The sequence below is a fragment of the Ambystoma mexicanum genome, chromosome 2q, assembly GCF_040938575.1.
Source record: "Ambystoma mexicanum isolate Mex_15411 chromosome 2q, UKY_AmexF1_1, whole genome shotgun sequence".
In the NCBI taxonomy this organism is placed as follows: domain Eukaryota; kingdom Metazoa; phylum Chordata; class Amphibia; order Caudata; family Ambystomatidae; genus Ambystoma; species Ambystoma mexicanum.
This window is the reverse complement of record NC_090924.1, coordinates 1296881298-1296898425: the sequence shown is the minus strand read 5'-3', so window position 1 is coordinate 1296898425 and position 17128 is coordinate 1296881298. Positions and strand designations below refer to the sequence as shown.

At 50.6% G+C, this 17128-nt stretch overlaps 1 protein-coding gene across 6 annotated transcripts in view; it reads left to right on the top strand.

Moving 5' to 3' along the window:
* ATP2C1 (ATPase secretory pathway Ca2+ transporting 1) overlaps positions 1 to 17128 on the top strand; it is a 1883161-nt gene that overhangs the window by 1258001 nt on the left and 608032 nt on the right. The gene's annotated exons all lie outside the window — the stretch shown is intronic.

Genomic DNA, 17128 nt, shown 5'->3' with positions numbered 1-17128 from the left:
GTGTGAAGATTTAGCTGGGAGATGGCCCGTTTCTCCAGGAGCTTGCCCAGGAAGGGAGTGATGGAGATTGGGCGATAGTTAGCCGGGCAGGAGGGGTCAGCAGAGGGTTTCTTAAGGAGAGGGTGTACAAGGGAGTGCTTCAGGGGGGAAGGGAAGACTCCAGTAGCGAAGGAGTGATTGCAAAAATCGGCCAGAGCAGGAGCCAAGGAGTCGATGTGGTCCTTGATCGTTTTGGAGGAACAGGGGTGAACCTGTTTCGATGAGGCTTTCATAGATCGGACTTGTCTAGAAACCTTGTCTGCAGGGAAAAGGCAGGGAAGGAGGGCGGGGGGGTGGCTGAAGAAGGGCCAGAGGATGAGCAAGGAGTAGAGGGAGGGAGGCGATAGGAGAGGGAGGACAGGATGTCCTGAGTTTTAGAAAGTGAGAGGCCAGTGCCGTGCAGAGGGCCTGGGAAGGGACATGAGAGGTAGAGACTGCAGCAGGATTGGCCAGTTCCTTGCAGATTTTAAAGAGTTCAGCCGGGTTGTTTGATGCCGCAGAGATGCAGGGTTGGATATGAGCTCTCTTCTTGGTGAGGACGGAGAGCCGGTATTGCCATTGCAGGAGGTGGCAGGCCAGTTTGTCAGAGGATGAGCAGAAAGCACGCCATTTCCTCTCGACCACCCTGCACTTGCGTTTTAGGGTGGCAAGTTCTGAGTCATACCAGGAGTTAGACTTGGCTTTGGGCTTCAGGTAGATTCTCATGACAGGGGCGCGGATATCAAGAGTATCAGATATAGAAGAGTGGAGCGTGGAGGGGGCTGTGTCAGGGTGAGAGTCAGCCAAAGGAGGAAGGGGGAGGTGAGAAGGTGGCGGCGAAAGCCTCCACTGACACGCGCTTCATGGGCCGGATGACCGAGAAGGTGGGTGGCAGTGATGGAGGTGGCTTGACCTGAGTGGTAGGGAGGGTGAGGTCGGAGGATAGGAGAAAGTGATCACTCCAGGAGAGAGGAATGGAGAGAGGGACAGAGAGGGGAAGGTATGAGTAGATCAGAGCATCGAGTATGTGCCCTGCAGAGTGGGTCGGGCCAGAGGGGAGAATGGTGAGTGAGAGAGAGTCGCAGAGGTCGCAAAAGATTCCAGAGGGGGTCAGGAGGCATCCAGGTGGATATTGAAGTCTCCAAGAAGGAGTTTTTGAGTAGTTGAGGCCAGGAGAGAGGAGGAGAGATCCGCCCATTCAGAGAGGAAGGAAGAAATCTGACCAGGTGGCCGATAGATAGTAGCCACAGTAAGGGAATGGCTACGGGAGAGGGAGAGCCTGCAGACGAGGCATTCAAAAGAAGTGTAGGTCTGCGTAAGAGTGACAGAGGCAGGAATCCATTCAGGGAAGATAAGGGCTACACCCCCACTAGAGCGGTTGGGCCAGGGTGCGGAGAGGATCTTGTAGCCGTCCGGTAGGAGCGTGTCAAAGCTGGAGACTATAGCAGAGGGATCTATCCAGTCGTGAGTTTGAGTGATATGATATGGCATTTGTAACGCGCCTATACACAAGTGTTTCAAGGCGTGACGAGGCAGGGAGGGGGGAACAAGGGGAAGACAGACAACGATCCTACTAGGCCAGGTGTCATTCAGACCGCGCAAGTGCAGGGGTAGGGGGAAGGGAAAAAGTGCAAGGGGGAGGGGGGGAGTGCAGTACAAATAAGTAGAATCGAAATAAATAATAAATAAATAGGGCCAGCTGGTGGCAAGTGCAAGGTAAGTGCAGACAAGTGCATGGGGGGGGGGCTGTAGGGATACAGAGACAGTCCCGCAGTGCAGGGGTTGCCAGGGAGGCAGTGCAGGTGAAGAGTGACTGGGCCCAGGACCGAGGTCGGTGAGAGTGGCCCAGTTACAGAATCAGTGCAGTTTTGGTGAAGAATTTAGCAGGGGAGAGGGAGAGAGAAAGCAGAAGTGAAGAGGAAGGTTTTGAGGTGCTTCCGGAACCGGAGATGGTTCTCCTCAAGTTTCAGGGAGGCAGGAAGGCTGTTCCAGAGGGAGGCCCCTGCCGCGGAGAGAGATCTACCCCCCGCTCGTAGCTTCGAGAAGCGGCTGACCTTGAGGGAGTTGGAGACGGATGAGCGTAGGGCTCGGGAAGGAAGATATTTAGGAAGAGAGAGTTGAAGGTATTTAGGCCCCAGGCCCCAGAAGGCCTTGTGGACAATGCAGAGGGTTTTGAACTTAATCCTCGCAGCCACTGGGAGCCAGTGTAGAGATTTCAGTCTTGGAGAGATACGATCCCTGGGCTTGAGGCCAAGGACAAGTCTCGCAGTTCTGTTCTGGATGAGTTGCAGAGGGCGGAGAGTGGAGGCAGGCAGATTAAGATAGAGGCTGTTACAGTAGTCCAGCTTCGAGAGAACCAGAGCTCGGGAGACAGTGAGCTTCTGGGGGAAGGAGAGGAAGGGAAGAATACCTCTGAGGAGGTGCAGCTGGTAATGTGACTTCTTAGAGACGTCAGATATATGAGGAGAGAAGGAGAGTAAGGAGTCGAAGATGACCCCGAGGTTTTTAGCCTTGCAGGTAGGAGCAGGAAGAGGGCCAAGAGAGGCCGGCCAGAGAGCTGCAGGGAAGGAGGGAGTGGGTGTGCCGATGAGTAGGATCTGTCTTACTAGCATTAAGGCAGAGGTCATTGGCAGCACACCATTCCTGGATAGCAGACAGACAGTCAGAGATGAGGGAGGGAGAGGAGGAGGCTGAGGGTAGCCTGAAAATGAGCTGGGTATCGTCCGCATAGCACTGAAAGTTGGGGCAGAGGGCGGCGATGCGGTGGGCAAGGAGTGCCAGATACTGGTTGAACAGCCGGGGAGAGAGATTAGATCCCTGGGGAACGCCACAGGTGGAGAAAAAGATGTCAGAGAGGAAGGACCCAAGTTGGACCTGGGAGGGTCGATTGGAAAGGAAAGAGGTCAGCCACGCCAGAGCCAGACCAGTGATACCCAGGTTATCACGGAGACGGTTGAGCAGGATGGCATGGTTGACAGTGTCAAAGGCAGAAGAGAGATCGAGCAGAATGAGAACACACAGAGTGTTGGAGTCGAGGTTCAAGAGTAGGTCCTCACGGATGTTCAGGAGAGCAGTTTCCGTGCTTCTGGACGCTTTGAAGCCAGATTGATGGTCATGGAGACTATCAACAGCTTCAGCATGGAGGTTAAGCTGGGAGATGGCCAGTTTCTCCAGGAGCTTGCACAGGAAGGGAGTGATGGAGATTGGGCGATAGTTAGCCGGACAGGAGGGGTCGGCAGAGGGTTTCTTAAGGAGAGGGTGCACAAGGGAGTGCTTGAGGGGGGATGGGAAGACTCCAGAGGCGAAGGAGTGGTTGCAAAAGTCAGCCAGGGCAGGAGCCAGGGAGTCGATGTGGTCCTTGATAGTTTTGGAGGAACAGGGGTGAATCTGTTTAGACGAGACTTTCATAGATCGGACTTGTCTGGAAACCTCGTCAGCAGAAAAAAGGGGAAAGGCAGAGAAGGAGGGAGGAGGGGTGGCTGCAGAAGGGCCAGAGGAAGAGCAGGGAAGAGAGGGGGGAGGTGATAGGAGGAGAGTGAGGACAGGATGTCGTGAGTTTTAGAGATGAAGTGGGAGGCCAGTGCAGTGCAGAGGGCCTGGGAGGGGACAGGAGAGGTAGACTGCAGTAGGATTGGCAAGCTCCTTGCAGATTTTAAAGAGTTCAGCCGAGTTGTTAGATGCCGCAGAGATGCGGGCTTGGATAAGGGCTCTCTTCTTGGTGAGAACAGAGAGACGGTATTGCCTTTGGAGCAGGCGGCAGGCCAGTTTGTTAGAGGATGAACATGAAGCACGCCATTTCCTCTCTGCCACCCTGCACTTGCGTTTTAGGGTGACGAGGGTGACGAGATCCGAATCATACCAGGAGTTACATTTGGCTTTGGGCTTCAGGCGGATTTTCATGACAGGGGCAAGGATATCAAGAGTATCAGATATAGCAGAGTGGAGCAAGGAGAGGGCTGTGTCAGGGTGGGAGTCAGCCGAAGGGGAAGGTGGGGGGCGAGAAGGTGGCAGCGAAAGCCGCAACTGACACGCGCTTCATGGGTCGGATGACCGAGAAGGTGGGTGGCAATGATGAGGGTGGCTTTGCCTGTGGGGTATGGAGGGTGAGGTGGGAGGATAGGAGAAAGTGATCACTCCAGGAGAGAGGAGTGGAGAGAGGGACAGAGAGGGGAAGGTCAGAAGAGATCAGAGCATCAAGGGTGTGCCCTGCAGAATGAGTAGACCCAGATGGGAGAATAGAGAGTGAGAGAGAGTCGCAGAGGTCACGAAAGAGTCCAGTGGGGGGACAGGAGGCATCTAGGTGGATGTTGAAGTCACCAAGAAAGAGGAGTTGAGTGGTAGAGGACAGGAGTGAGGAGGAGAGGTCAGCCCACTCAGAGAGGAAGGAGGAAATTTGACCAGGTGGCCGATAGATAGTAGCCACGGTAGTGCTGCGACAAGGTAGTTTTAGATCGCACACTCCATTTGATAGGGCTCGGGTACCTTGGCAGCATGAATAGCCCAAAAAGAATGACAATTTTCTCGCGCCAGCATAAATCCCTCTATTTTGCTTCATTTAGATAGAATATCAGATGAAGATAATTTGAGTGCATTAATAGCAAGATGAGTGAACTTGTGTCCCTTGTCCAAGAGATTAAGTATTCGTGTGAGTAATGGAAATTTGTTTATTTCTTGCTCGTTTAGATCAATAAGAGTTTCCTTGAGTGGATAAAAGGGAAGAGAATGTGTAAAGGCTCGTGGATAGCGGTTGTAGCATCTGATGACGGTGAACTGGCCTTCACCTGAGCGAGGCCCTTAATACTTGATGACGCCTCGTCATGGTTATGAAACAATCCGTCGTGTTATGTCTTATGGAAGTGAACCGTTCACGGATGCCAGATGTGCCAGAAACTGGCGTGGAAGGTCCAAGCGATAACCATATCCGCTTGTGAAGTTCTGCCATGACGCAGCCGCAAGCAAAGACGTGGCAGAAATTGGAATAAAACTCTCCTCAATTGAGGCACCCAGCATTGAGTTGTCATTGATAGGAATGTTGGAAAAATGTTCATATAAGGCATGGAAGTGACTGTTGTTTATGTTGTAATTTGCATATTATTGTCCAAAACATTCAAGTCTTTATCAAGTATTTTCGATAGTCAACAGCAACTATAGAATCTGTGGATGTTTTGGATATAGTTGCAAGCTCTTCACAGTGAACAAGCAGCAAATCTTGGGAATTTTCACCAATTGACATGGTGTTTACGCTAAGCTTAGCCATGGTCTTGAGGGCGCTAGAGGGCCAACCAAGATGGTGGCTCCTCTGTGAGCTCCGACGGAGCTCCTGAAATAATATCCTATTAATCTATTCTCAAGGGGGCAAACTATATACATACTAAAGGACCTGCCCCCTCCCCCCCCCCAGTGCCTCTACAACAAACTGATGCCGGCGGTGGGACCAAGACCCATATCAGCGACTGCTGAATTCGGCGGGAAGAGGACCTCGCCTGGGCAGAGAGTCTGCGCTGCCGCCAAAGGCATCCCGCACGGAGGAAGAACCAGCTACAGGTGGGAGCAGCCATTAGCCCCAAAACAGCCGCCCTGCCCGCGACTCCAGCAGGGGACCGTCTGACCGGGTGCTGGCTGGGACGGCGACACTGCTTGCAACAGCCGACGGCCCCCGCACCTCACCATGCTACTGCAGAGCCTTGGACCCTGCGCGCAGAGTCTGAGCCCTCATCGGTCGCGGGAAGCACAGCGACCCTGCAGAGATCGCTCACCCCCGTATCAGAGGTTGCACCAGACACGCACCTCAGCAGACCCCAGGAGTTCTGCTCACCGAGATCCCAGCACCTCCTACCAGAGCAGAATACAGCAACAGAGGAGCCGCAGACCAAGACCCGCAGCTCTGTGCGCCTCCTGCAGATTTCCACCAGCCATCTGCCATCCTGGCCAAGCAGAGGGGAGTGAAGCGACGACACAGGCTTCAAGCACCAGCGGCCACAGGTGAGAGGGCCGACTGCCCCCAGGCCCTAGTCCCTCCCTTCCCTACCCAGCGAAGTCACCGAGGCCCGGGTACAGCAAGACCATGCAACCTATGAAACACCCTAGAACGAACCACATTCTCCCAGCCTGCAGACACGCGGAGTAAGAGAACCTCACCAGAGACTCCATACTACTACTCCCACCGAAGCAAATTATACCTCCAAGCTGAACACACCACTGACAAGAGGATCCGAAAACCACTGAAAACCACTGGGCATCCCCACACCATAACCCCGCTGCATAAAGCCCGCCCACAAAACTGATCTGCATCAAGTATCCCCCAGCGGTAATGCCACTAGCCGGATCAGTGGGCAGAAGAACTGGTACTTGTTCAAGAGCACAGGTCTTCCTAACCTGTGTCCTCTTTTGGTCCATGTCACAAATAAACCATGCCACTTCCACAGTCATAACGTAAACAGCCACCATCCTACTGGCACTACGACCAAAAGTCAACGAATACAGGCAAGCACTTCCCACCTTTCTTGAACTTCCCTTACAATGAGAACCCGAGTCCACAGACACTCCTCAAACTGTGACAGCGCACGCATCACTGCTCTTCGGGCGAACCCTCTGGTGACAAACCAAGGCTAATCCCGGCATCACCCATGAGATCTCAACCAACCCCCAGCAAGAGACCCAGGCACCTAGCGCATGCCCTGGGCCTCCACTGCCAACTAATAGCAACACTACCCTACCAGTGCCAATAAAACGACTGCTGCTCCTAGACCTACGGATTAGACCATTCTCATACTCAGACAAATCCCAAAGGAAATTGAAATTTGAACCAGGGGCCACTACTAAAACTCCCAAATCTGGCAATCAATCGGATCCCCAGGCGTCAGAACAAGACGAAAAGCTGCCGCAAACCATGGACATCAGGGAGATCCTCTTGGACTTGAAAGCTGGAATAGGCAACCTGGACAGTAAGCTCGACACACTGTCGTCGAAAGTCGATCAGCTATAAAATCTCCTGGACATGCATGGGGACAGACTTGATACAGTGGAGCAGCGAGTCTCGGACCTCGACGACAACACGGCCGCACTGACTGCCAAGATAGCAACACTGGAAAGTCAGATGAAGGCGGTCTCTGCCAAGAATGATGATCTGGAAAGGGGGTCACGCTGCAATAACATTAGGCTTGTGAAGGTCAGTGAGAGGCAGATCTCAGGGATAATGGAAGAATTTGTTGAAAACATCTGCAAAGAACTATTTGGGGTCCAGGGACTGTCACAGATATTCATAGTCGAGAGGCCCCACAGAGTACCAACCAGTCGGCCCATCCCCAGAGCCGCCCCACCATTGCCAGACTCCTCAACTACAGAGATCTTGACACAATCTTGCGCCTGGCCAAAGACAAAGGCGAACTCCAATTCAACGGTGATAAAATCCAATTCTACCTTGATTTCTCCCCGGCGGTTCAGGTCCTGAGAAGATCCTTCACAGGAGTGAAACATCGCCTGCAAGACAACCAAATACTTTACTCCATGCTATTCCCGGCAAAACTACAGATCCAACATAACTGGAAAGCCCAATTCTTCAACTCGCAGGAAGAAGAAAACCGATTTCTAGATGGGCTTGGCTGCAGACCCCCAGACCACCTAGGAGAGATGTAGAAGATAGTATACCAGTCCGTTACAAGTACAAACACCAGTTACCGCATTCAAGGTAATAACCTGGAACATCAGAGGAGGCAACAACCCTACTAATGTGCGCAAAGTCTCCCAATACCTCCAGAGACATAAAATAGACGTAGCCCTGATCCAGGAGACACACCTTCTCCCGTACACAGAAAACAGCTGGGCCCGGGATTGGGGATGCCACACATTTCTCTTTGCTCTCTTCATATTCCAGAGGGGTAGCTATTCTGATAGATAAAAAATCAAAGTTCAGGCTGATATCGATGAAGAAAGACACCAAAGGCAGAGCACTCCTGGTACGAGGAATCCTAGAGGGAAACTAAATTATCTTCGTGAACTCCTACGGACCGAATACAGACGGGGCAAAGGGGCAAATAACTTTGACTGGGTACTGACACATCTAGAAGAAGCAGGAACAGCTACAATAATCTGGGGAGGAGACCTAAATGCACCACTAGACCCTTTCAAGGACAAATCACAGACCTGAACCCTCCCCCCTGCAAGGCAAGCCTCCAAATTGCCGAAATATACAAAGCCTACGACTTGGTAGACATCTGGTGACTCAATCATTGGGAAAACCGAGAGTACACATTCCACTGTTGGGTTCACAACACAAGCTCACGTCTCGACTACATTTTGGTCTCTAATCACAGTCTTCTCCAGTGGGGCTCCTGCCAAATATTCCCAAGAACCCTCTTAGATCACTCCGCTGTTGCCCTTGAGCACATTCCCGCAGACAGCGGAGAGAGAAAACCTGGATCCCTACAAGACCAGCCATTCTCTGGCGAACTCTGCGCCGAGATTATATCCTTTCCCGAAATTAACCGTGGCTCAGTTCCACATGCCAGTGCCCTGTGGGAGTCATTGAAATGGTAGAGGGATATGTTTAGCAAAGAAGAACGGTATCCTAAAACTAATCAGAAAATAACTCGCCACCTGCAAGACCCGCGTAAAGGAACTTGAACGTGACTGTACCACCTCAAGCAACCCCGTACCATCGCTTCTATCAAAATTGAATTAGACACATTCAAGTCAGCAATACCATACACACGGTCATTGCATTCACCAATATGAGGAAGGCCAAAAGCCTGGAGCCCTCCTTGCACGATTAATAGCAGCAGACAGGAAAACTACACTGGTGGAACAGATCCGCGATCCCCAAGGCAACCTGGTGCACACTGAAAATGAAATAGCCAAATCCTTCTGCGACTTTACCAGAACCTTTACAGTTCCAAACACACCGCCAGCCCGGAGGCCCTTCTCCACTATCTAGAGGACACAGAACTCTACTGGGTGAATGAAGAATTAAGAGCACCCCTCAACAGACCCATCACACAAGAGGAGATCCTCCAAGCAATTAAAGAACTCCCCAACACCAAAGCTCCCAATCCAGATGGATTGATAGGTGAATTTTACAATGTGTTTGCCCCCCCACACCCCTTACCACCGGAGCTCTACCACCAATCCTCCATGAAGCGCACGTGATACTTCTACAGAAAACAGGGAAACCCCCAGGGGAGTGCGCCTCATATAGACCGATCTCACTTATCAACGTGGACAAGATTTGTCCCAGGCGCAACACATTGTTCGGCATAAGGCGTCTGTTCAGAGTCATGGAGGCACTAGAGCCCTCACAGCAGGCGGTAGCCATTTTACTCGACGCAGAGAAGGCCTCCGACTCTGTCGAGTGGCTTTTTCTCTTCGCAGTGCTAAGGCGTATGGTCCTAGTTAATTATTTCCTCAAACTAATCTCCCTCCTCTACAGTCACCCCGGGTCGAGCATCATTCTGGGGAAAACCAAATCATCCAGTATAGAGATACAGAGAGGGACCAGACAAGGCTGCCCCCTTTTGGCCCTCCTGTTCGCCCTAGTGATGGAGCCCCTGGCCTCGGGCCTCCACTCAAGACACCTGAATAGAGGCCTCTCTCTCTAGCCACATAAGCTAATGATTTCCCTATATGCAGACGATGTAGCCCTCTTCATCCGCGAACCAATTGTAAACCTGAACTCAGTCCTACGAGAGGTGGTCAGGTTTGGCACCCTCTCTGGCCTAAAAATCAATCACACTAAATCGGTCATCTTTCCCCTGACCCCTGACACCAAGGTATTTACTGACGACTATGGGTTCAGTTGGGAACACACAAAAGTCAGATATTTGGGAATCGTGATGTCCAGGGCTCAGCAAGACATCTTCCAAGATAACTACGGCAAAGCAATAGAGACACTACGAGGGAGAATTGGTAGATGGAAATCCCTCCCTCTTACCCTATGGGGGCACATATCCCTGGACAAAATGGTGATCCTACCTAAACTTATTTACCTATTCACAAATATTCCTATTCTATTACCACAAAATGTCATTCTCCGAATACGTACTTTAATCCTCGAACTACTATAGGCGGGCAAACCTGCCAGAGTAGCATATACAGCACTCATTCAACCAGTGGCTAAGGGAGGCCTTGCGGTCCCTGACCTGGAGCGATACTATTGGGCTGTTCAAGCTCAATTCCTTGGATACTGGTATACCACACACTGTATTGGACCACATGTCCAAATAGAGCGAGCCCTTGCAGCCCCCAACCTATTGAGAGCAGCCATACTAGGCCATCTGCAAATGCCACACACACCGTTAAATGTAGTCCTTTCCACCTACGCTATATGGAAGAAAATGGCACAGAAATGCACCATTCAGGTCAGATTCTCCCCTCTCATACCAGCAAAATTCATCCCCGTAATCCCTCCGAGTGCCGAAAAAACATATCTAAAATTGGCTGACAAACTCCAGATTAACACACTAGGAGACCTCTTCACCGAAGAGGCATTCCTGACGCCCCAACTCGCACGTAACAGAGGAGCCGACACCATCTTAGACACATTTGTATATTTCCGCCTCCGCCACGCATTTCACACACTTTTTCCCACATTTCCACAACAGCCAACTACGTGGCAACTACTACACGGAGTGATCCAATCACAAGGTACAGGCAGGCTAGTCTGTGATCTATAGATCTCTCCTGACAGACACATCCTCCAGTCTAACATCTCCGAAAACAAGATGGGAAAAATCCCTGAAGACCCTGATCTCAGACGAAAACTGGACTTACATACTCGGCCAAACCCAAAAAGTGTGCCTGATACTCGATACAAACAAATTCACTTTAACTATCTACACCAAGTATACCACACCTGAGCGAAACTCCACTCACAACGTCCTTCAATACCAGCGGCATGCATGCGATGTAACGGCCCAGCGGCGGATTTTGTCCCCCTTGTCTGGTCATGCCCACCTGTAAACCGATTCTGAGCACTCAGTGCTTGAAAAGACGTTGGCGATAATAGGGTCGCCAATAGAACCTGACCCCATCAATGCACTACTTGGCCTATCTTCCGTCCTCAATGCGGAAACTAACTGGGCTATTGCTGGTATTAGCACGCAGGAGGGTCGCCATGACATGGGGCGAGGTCGCCCACCATACTTGCAACAATGGCTAAAGGACATAGCTTTCTGCCAAGACACCGAGACGGACTTCATTAAAACCCTACCCCTCCATGCACGTGCCCCAGACATTTGGGGCCCATACATTTCATATCTGATGTCAACCTCGGACACCATCTCCTCGCGAAGCTCAACTCCATAATCACGTCTTGCAGACTTTATACCTGATCGGGCACGCTCGGCCGTGCTGTCAACAAGTGACTATACACTTACACATATTCGGTTTCGAAAAAGTTGGGAGGCAGGGGTGGGTGGGGCCGATCTCACGACATAAGTTGTGCATGTTGTTCTGTTCACTTTGTTTGAAAAATTAAAAAATAAAGTTTAAAAAATAAAAGTTTATCCTTGGTGCGTTTAGAGGCAGGAAAGGGTGGGGGTAATTTAGGAAGTGGATCTTGGAGGCGTTTTCCACTCCTCAGGCTCTTATCCATTACGATGTGTGTAGTCACCCCATCGCTTTAATTAATGAGGCTGGCAATTGTTGTTAGGAGTGCCTAATTCGGTATTACCCAAATTGGTCGTTTACAATTGTTCGAATGAACAATTGACTGAATTTAAAGGGTCACAATTGACCTTTTCACAATTGACCGAATATATATATATATATAGATATATATCTATATATCTATATATATATATATATATATATATCGGTTTGGTGATATATATGGGGTTTGGCGTTGGGTGGGGGTTGTGGGGGGTTTCCCCCCACATATATGGTACAATTGACCTTCACAATTCGTTCAATTGTGAAAAGGTCAATTGTCATTCGAGCAGTTGTAAAACGATCAATTCGTATACAACCAATTCTAGTGGGTGATACAGCCAGATGTTAAGAGTGAGATCTATATCAACGCTGCTAATGATGATACATACACGTACGTCCTTATATTCAAAATACTACCGAAAAACAAGTAGCATGAAAAGCTACGGGATAGCTTGTTGCAAGTAGAATTATTTTACCTGCCTCAGTCTCCACATGGCCCATGCCGCACACCCAAACAGCCAAACTTACGAGGCACTTCCAACAGCAGCAACAGCAGGGGCAGTGGTTTTCACCCGCTCACCTCTTTTCCCCAGAAGGGAAGAGATCAAGCTCCCTCAGCCAGCAGGTTAAGCGCTGATCCGACAGGGGTCTGCGTAACCTCTTCTGTGCCCTCTACTGCAGCAGGTACAAAGCCTCTGTGAATCTGCCTTCCCTCATAAAACCCCAGTGGAATGCAGCATATTCCAGTTGACAAGGAAAGGATACTTGCCACTACCAATTATTGGCCCTTACAGGTTAGCGGGATACTGTCTTCTTTTTGCTCATCCACTGGAAGGACAGCGCATGCTTTTCGGAACCCCTCCTGTCGGGGGAGGTCGAGCTGCTTATGGCAAAAAAGTCTAGAGACCTGGTACTCTGCTCCAAACAAAGCAAGGGCTGGTATTCAACCTATTTTATGGTGCCGAATGATGGAAGCCTGCATCCCATCTTAAATCTCAGGCTTTTGAACTTGTACGCACGCAAAGACAAGTTCAAGGTAGTCACTCTAACCCAGATCCTTTAGGAATTGGACATACAGGATTGACTGGTCTCCCTGGATGTCCAGGATCCATACTTCATCCAGCATTGGATATTTCATATAGTCACATGCTGTATGATATAAGTGATTTATAACGTGCCTGTATACAAGTGTTTCTAGGCACGACGAGACAAGAGAAGGAAGACAGAGAGAGGACAAAACAAAAATCTTACTAGGCCTTGCGTCATTCAGATCGTGCAAGTGCAATACACAAGTGCAGGGGCGACGGGAAGTGCCAGAGGGAGGGAAGGCAGAAGTGCAATCAGGGCAGCAATGCTCTGAGTAAGTGCAGCCAGGGCATTGCGGCTCTGGTTAAGTGCAAGGAGGCAGGGGGCTGTAAGGTTCCAGATCAGGCCTCGTAAGTGCGCTGTAGGCCTGGAGGCAGTTGCAGGGGCTACTGGTCAAGGGGGAGCCTGGTACCAGTGAGACTGAGGGTAGCCAGGCAACCAGTCAGCGAAGCATACAGGTTGGTCAGCAGAGGCGAGAGGGAGAAAGCAGAAGCAAAAAGGAAAGTCTTGAGCTACTTCCCGAACTTCAAATGGTCCGGCTCTCTGCCTGGAGAAGCGTCTGACCCTCAGAGAGTGGAGGCGGCTGAGCGAAGAGCTTAAGAAAGAAGGTGTTTAGGAAGAGAGAGTTGGATGTAGTGCGAGCCCCGGCCCCAGAAAGCCTTGTGAACGATGCAGAGGGTCTTGAACTTGATCCTTGCAGCCACTGTGATCCAGTGGAGAGATTTCCGGGCTGGAGAGATACGGTCCCTGGGCTTGAGGCCATGGACGAGTCTTGCAGTCCTGTTTTGATTTAGTTGCAGAGGGTGGAGAGTAGAGGAAGGCAGATTGAGAAAAAGGCTGTTGCAGTAGTCCAGCCTAGAGAGAACCAGGTTTCCGGAGACTGTGAGCTTCTAGTGGGGAAAGGAATACTTATGAGGTGGGGGCAGCTGGTAGTGGCCTTCTTGGCATGGTCTGTGATGCGAGGAGGGAAGGAACAAGTGGAGTCGAAGATGACACCAAGGTTATTAGCCTCACAGGTACGCGAAGGAAGCGGGCCCAAGGAAGGTGGCCAGAGTGAGAGGAAAAGCGGGAGCAGGGGTCCAAATGAGAAGGATCTCAGCCTTACTGACATTAAGGCAAAGATCGTTGGAGGCGCACCACTCCTGGATCGCAGATGGACGAGCAGGAATGAGAGGAGAGGTGGGTGAGGGTAGCCTGAAGCAGAGCAGAGTGTTCTCCAGCATTCGGTCTGGCATGGATTCACAGGCACATGAATATTTCCCGTTGACGGGCCGGGAATCCTCGGTAAAGAAAAACCCAGTCAGTGGGCGCCTCTCCAATTTAATCGAACTGGGTTGCTCCATCACCATTGTCTTTAATCCAGCACTTACACACATTAGAATTCATTGGGTGCCTGCCCTCCATTCCTCACTTGGCAAAGGTCGAGAAGCACCTGCTGCTTTTTCTACATCCTTGTCCCACTCCTTCCTTTCCACCGGAGCGGTCAAACACATCCCAGTCCACCACCAAGGTCAAGGTGTTTATGTGAAATATTTTCTCAGAAAGAAATCGTCCTGGTGGCTGGTGACCCCATACTTGACCTGCGCATCCTCCACACATTTCTTAGGTCTCAAACCTTCGGGATGGTCATGCCGCAGCACATGCTAAGCCAACTGCAGGAAGGAAACTTCCTGTCATCACTGGACTAGTTTTTTCACATACCTATTCATCAATGACCAAGGCGGTTCCTACGATTCACAATTTTGCAACGTCCCTTCGGTTCAAGGATTTACCCGACTGAGAGTGTTTACCAAAAGCCCCACCCCGGCTGTGGCTCAGCTCCGTTTTTCAGGGATCAACATTTACCCGTACCTAGACTACTGGTTGATTAGGCCCGAGTCTCTCCCTCTTGTTCTTCAAAATACAGAGGTCACGCTTCTTTGCTAGTCATCACTGGGGTTCTCTTTCAACTATGCAAAGTCCTGTCCGACACCTTCTTGGCATGTTCTGTTGTTGGGGTCTCATCTGGACAGGCTGGCTTACCTTACTACCCTGTCAGATGGCAGGAGTCCATCCCTGAGAAGGTCCTCCTGCTTTCTCAACAATGAACTGTCTTTCCAACCTGAAATCACTGCTGGGAATGAGGTAATTGTGCATTCAACCTGATCCAACACTGCAGGCTTCGGATGTGGCCTCTACAGGATTTTCTCAATATCCCTTGGATGCAAGTTTCCGGTTCTTGGGAGGACAGGATTCTTTGGGCACGTCCCTTCCACAACATAATATGCTGGTGGATGGTTTGCTCCATCCTCGCAAAGGGGGGGGGGGGCCCTTTCGACTACCAGACCATCAAGTCACAGTCACCACAGATGCATTCCTAGAGGACTGAGGAGCACACACGGACCGGGAGCGATACTACTGGGCTGCTCAAGCTCAATTCCTTGGATACTCGTATACCACACACTGTATTAGACACCATGTCCAAATAGAGCGAGCCCTTGTAGCCCCCAACCTATTGAGAGCAGCCATACTAGGCCATCTGCAAATGCCACACACACCGTTAAATGTAGTCCTGTCCACCTACGCTATATGGAAGAAAATGGCACAGAAATGCAACATTCAGGTCAGATTCTCCCCTCTCATACCAGCAAGGTTCATCCCCATAATCCCTCTGAGCGCCGATAAAACATATCTAAAATGGGCTGACAAACTCCAGATTAACACACTAGGAGACCTCTTCACCGAACCACTACCAGACCATCAAGTCACGGTCACAACAGATGCATTCCTAGAGGACTGAGGAGCACACACGGGACGAGCACCCATTCTACTGTTCTGTCAACAGATGCTCAGGCCTTGTGAACATGGGCTCTAGCTGTGAGGAATCTGAAGGTATCCTCACCGCTTTCCCTGGCAGGGCCTCCACCCAGGTGGCCAGGGAAAGGCCGAAGCTACCGGATCCTGACCCTGGGGGTGGATATGCAAGAGTGGACTACCTAGGCGAGGTTACTTGGGGAGAGGAGGCGAGTTACCCTTCAGTGAAATGCTGTATCCCCCTTTTCCGTTTCATAATGAACTTTCCCTTTCCCAAGCCTTTTTAGGCTATTGTCATTCCCTTCCCCATTTTCTCAGAGAATCACCTAACACCCACCAGTTAAGTACGGGGGACAAGGAAGAGGCAAGCAAAATCAATGCATCTTTTTTCCATTGACATCCCACAATCACCTACACCAATTAGGTAATGGGACGAGGCGGAGGAGGCAGGCAAGAGCAATGCAGGACTCCCAAACAGGTGTTGAGTGGTCTAGTCTGTTTTGGATTAATCAACCTGGCGAGAGGTTTAAAACTGACACCAACAGAGAAGATGGCTTCAGCTGGGGAAGCAGGTCCACAGACTGCTGGAGGAGCACAGACCCTTTCTGGAAGGCGTGTGGCAGAAGAAGCACTTGAGACCACCAGACAGATGCAGAGCGTATGCAGTGGGAACCAGAGCTGAGGGAAGCTGGAAATCTGTGGCAGACTTCAGAGAGAAAGCAGTTGTGACCATGCAGAGCTTCAGAGCGAGGCCCAAGCTCCGAGAGATAAATCGTTGACAGACGGAGAGCCCCTGCAGAGGAAAAGAGGGAGGAATCATGGCGGTCAGAAGCTTTGCTTCATCGCCGTGCTCAACAACCAGTGAGTGAGCCTAGAGAAGGGGGACATGGGGCACGGCTGACAGGTTCTCAAACCTGTGCGGACATTTTTTTTAATTTTAATTTTTTATAAACTTTTTATTGGCATTTATGAGTCCAGTTACAGACATCATGATGTAGCATACTGGAAAGGTTGGGTTCAGAATCAGCTATTGCTGCAGTAATTCCTGGCATTAGAGCGGCTTTAGAGTTGCATGATGATGTTTTCAACTAACAACATCATCAACAACACCACCCTCTGCGCCCCCCACCCCAACTATGAGTTGCTCCTCCAGTGCTCTAACAGTTCAGCGCTTCAGCGAATGGGAGTCCAGTTTCCTGACCATAGTCTGCCTTGTCCCATGTTTGGGTGCAGGTCGTGTTACAAGTTATGAGTGCAGGGTGCATCGCAGCCCCTTCATCTATGTGTATGGTTTTAACAGTTAACAGTTCTCTGAATTTTAGTGCACTAGATGCTCTCAGGGGATTTTTGGGTTTTTGCCGCTCTTCAGCCACGCATTCCATCTTGCAGGTTTTCACCAGGAGTGCATTTCACGCGGCTGTAGTAGGAGGTTCTTTGGATTTCCAGTGGATAATGGGAAAGAACCTCTACCAAGCCCTCCTTTATCCTGAGCTCGGAAGAAAGAAGCGTGGAACAGACTACAACTTTATTACTTAGGGCTTCTACCAAGTTGAGCTGTTTTCTTTTGGAGACCCTTCCAGGTTAAACA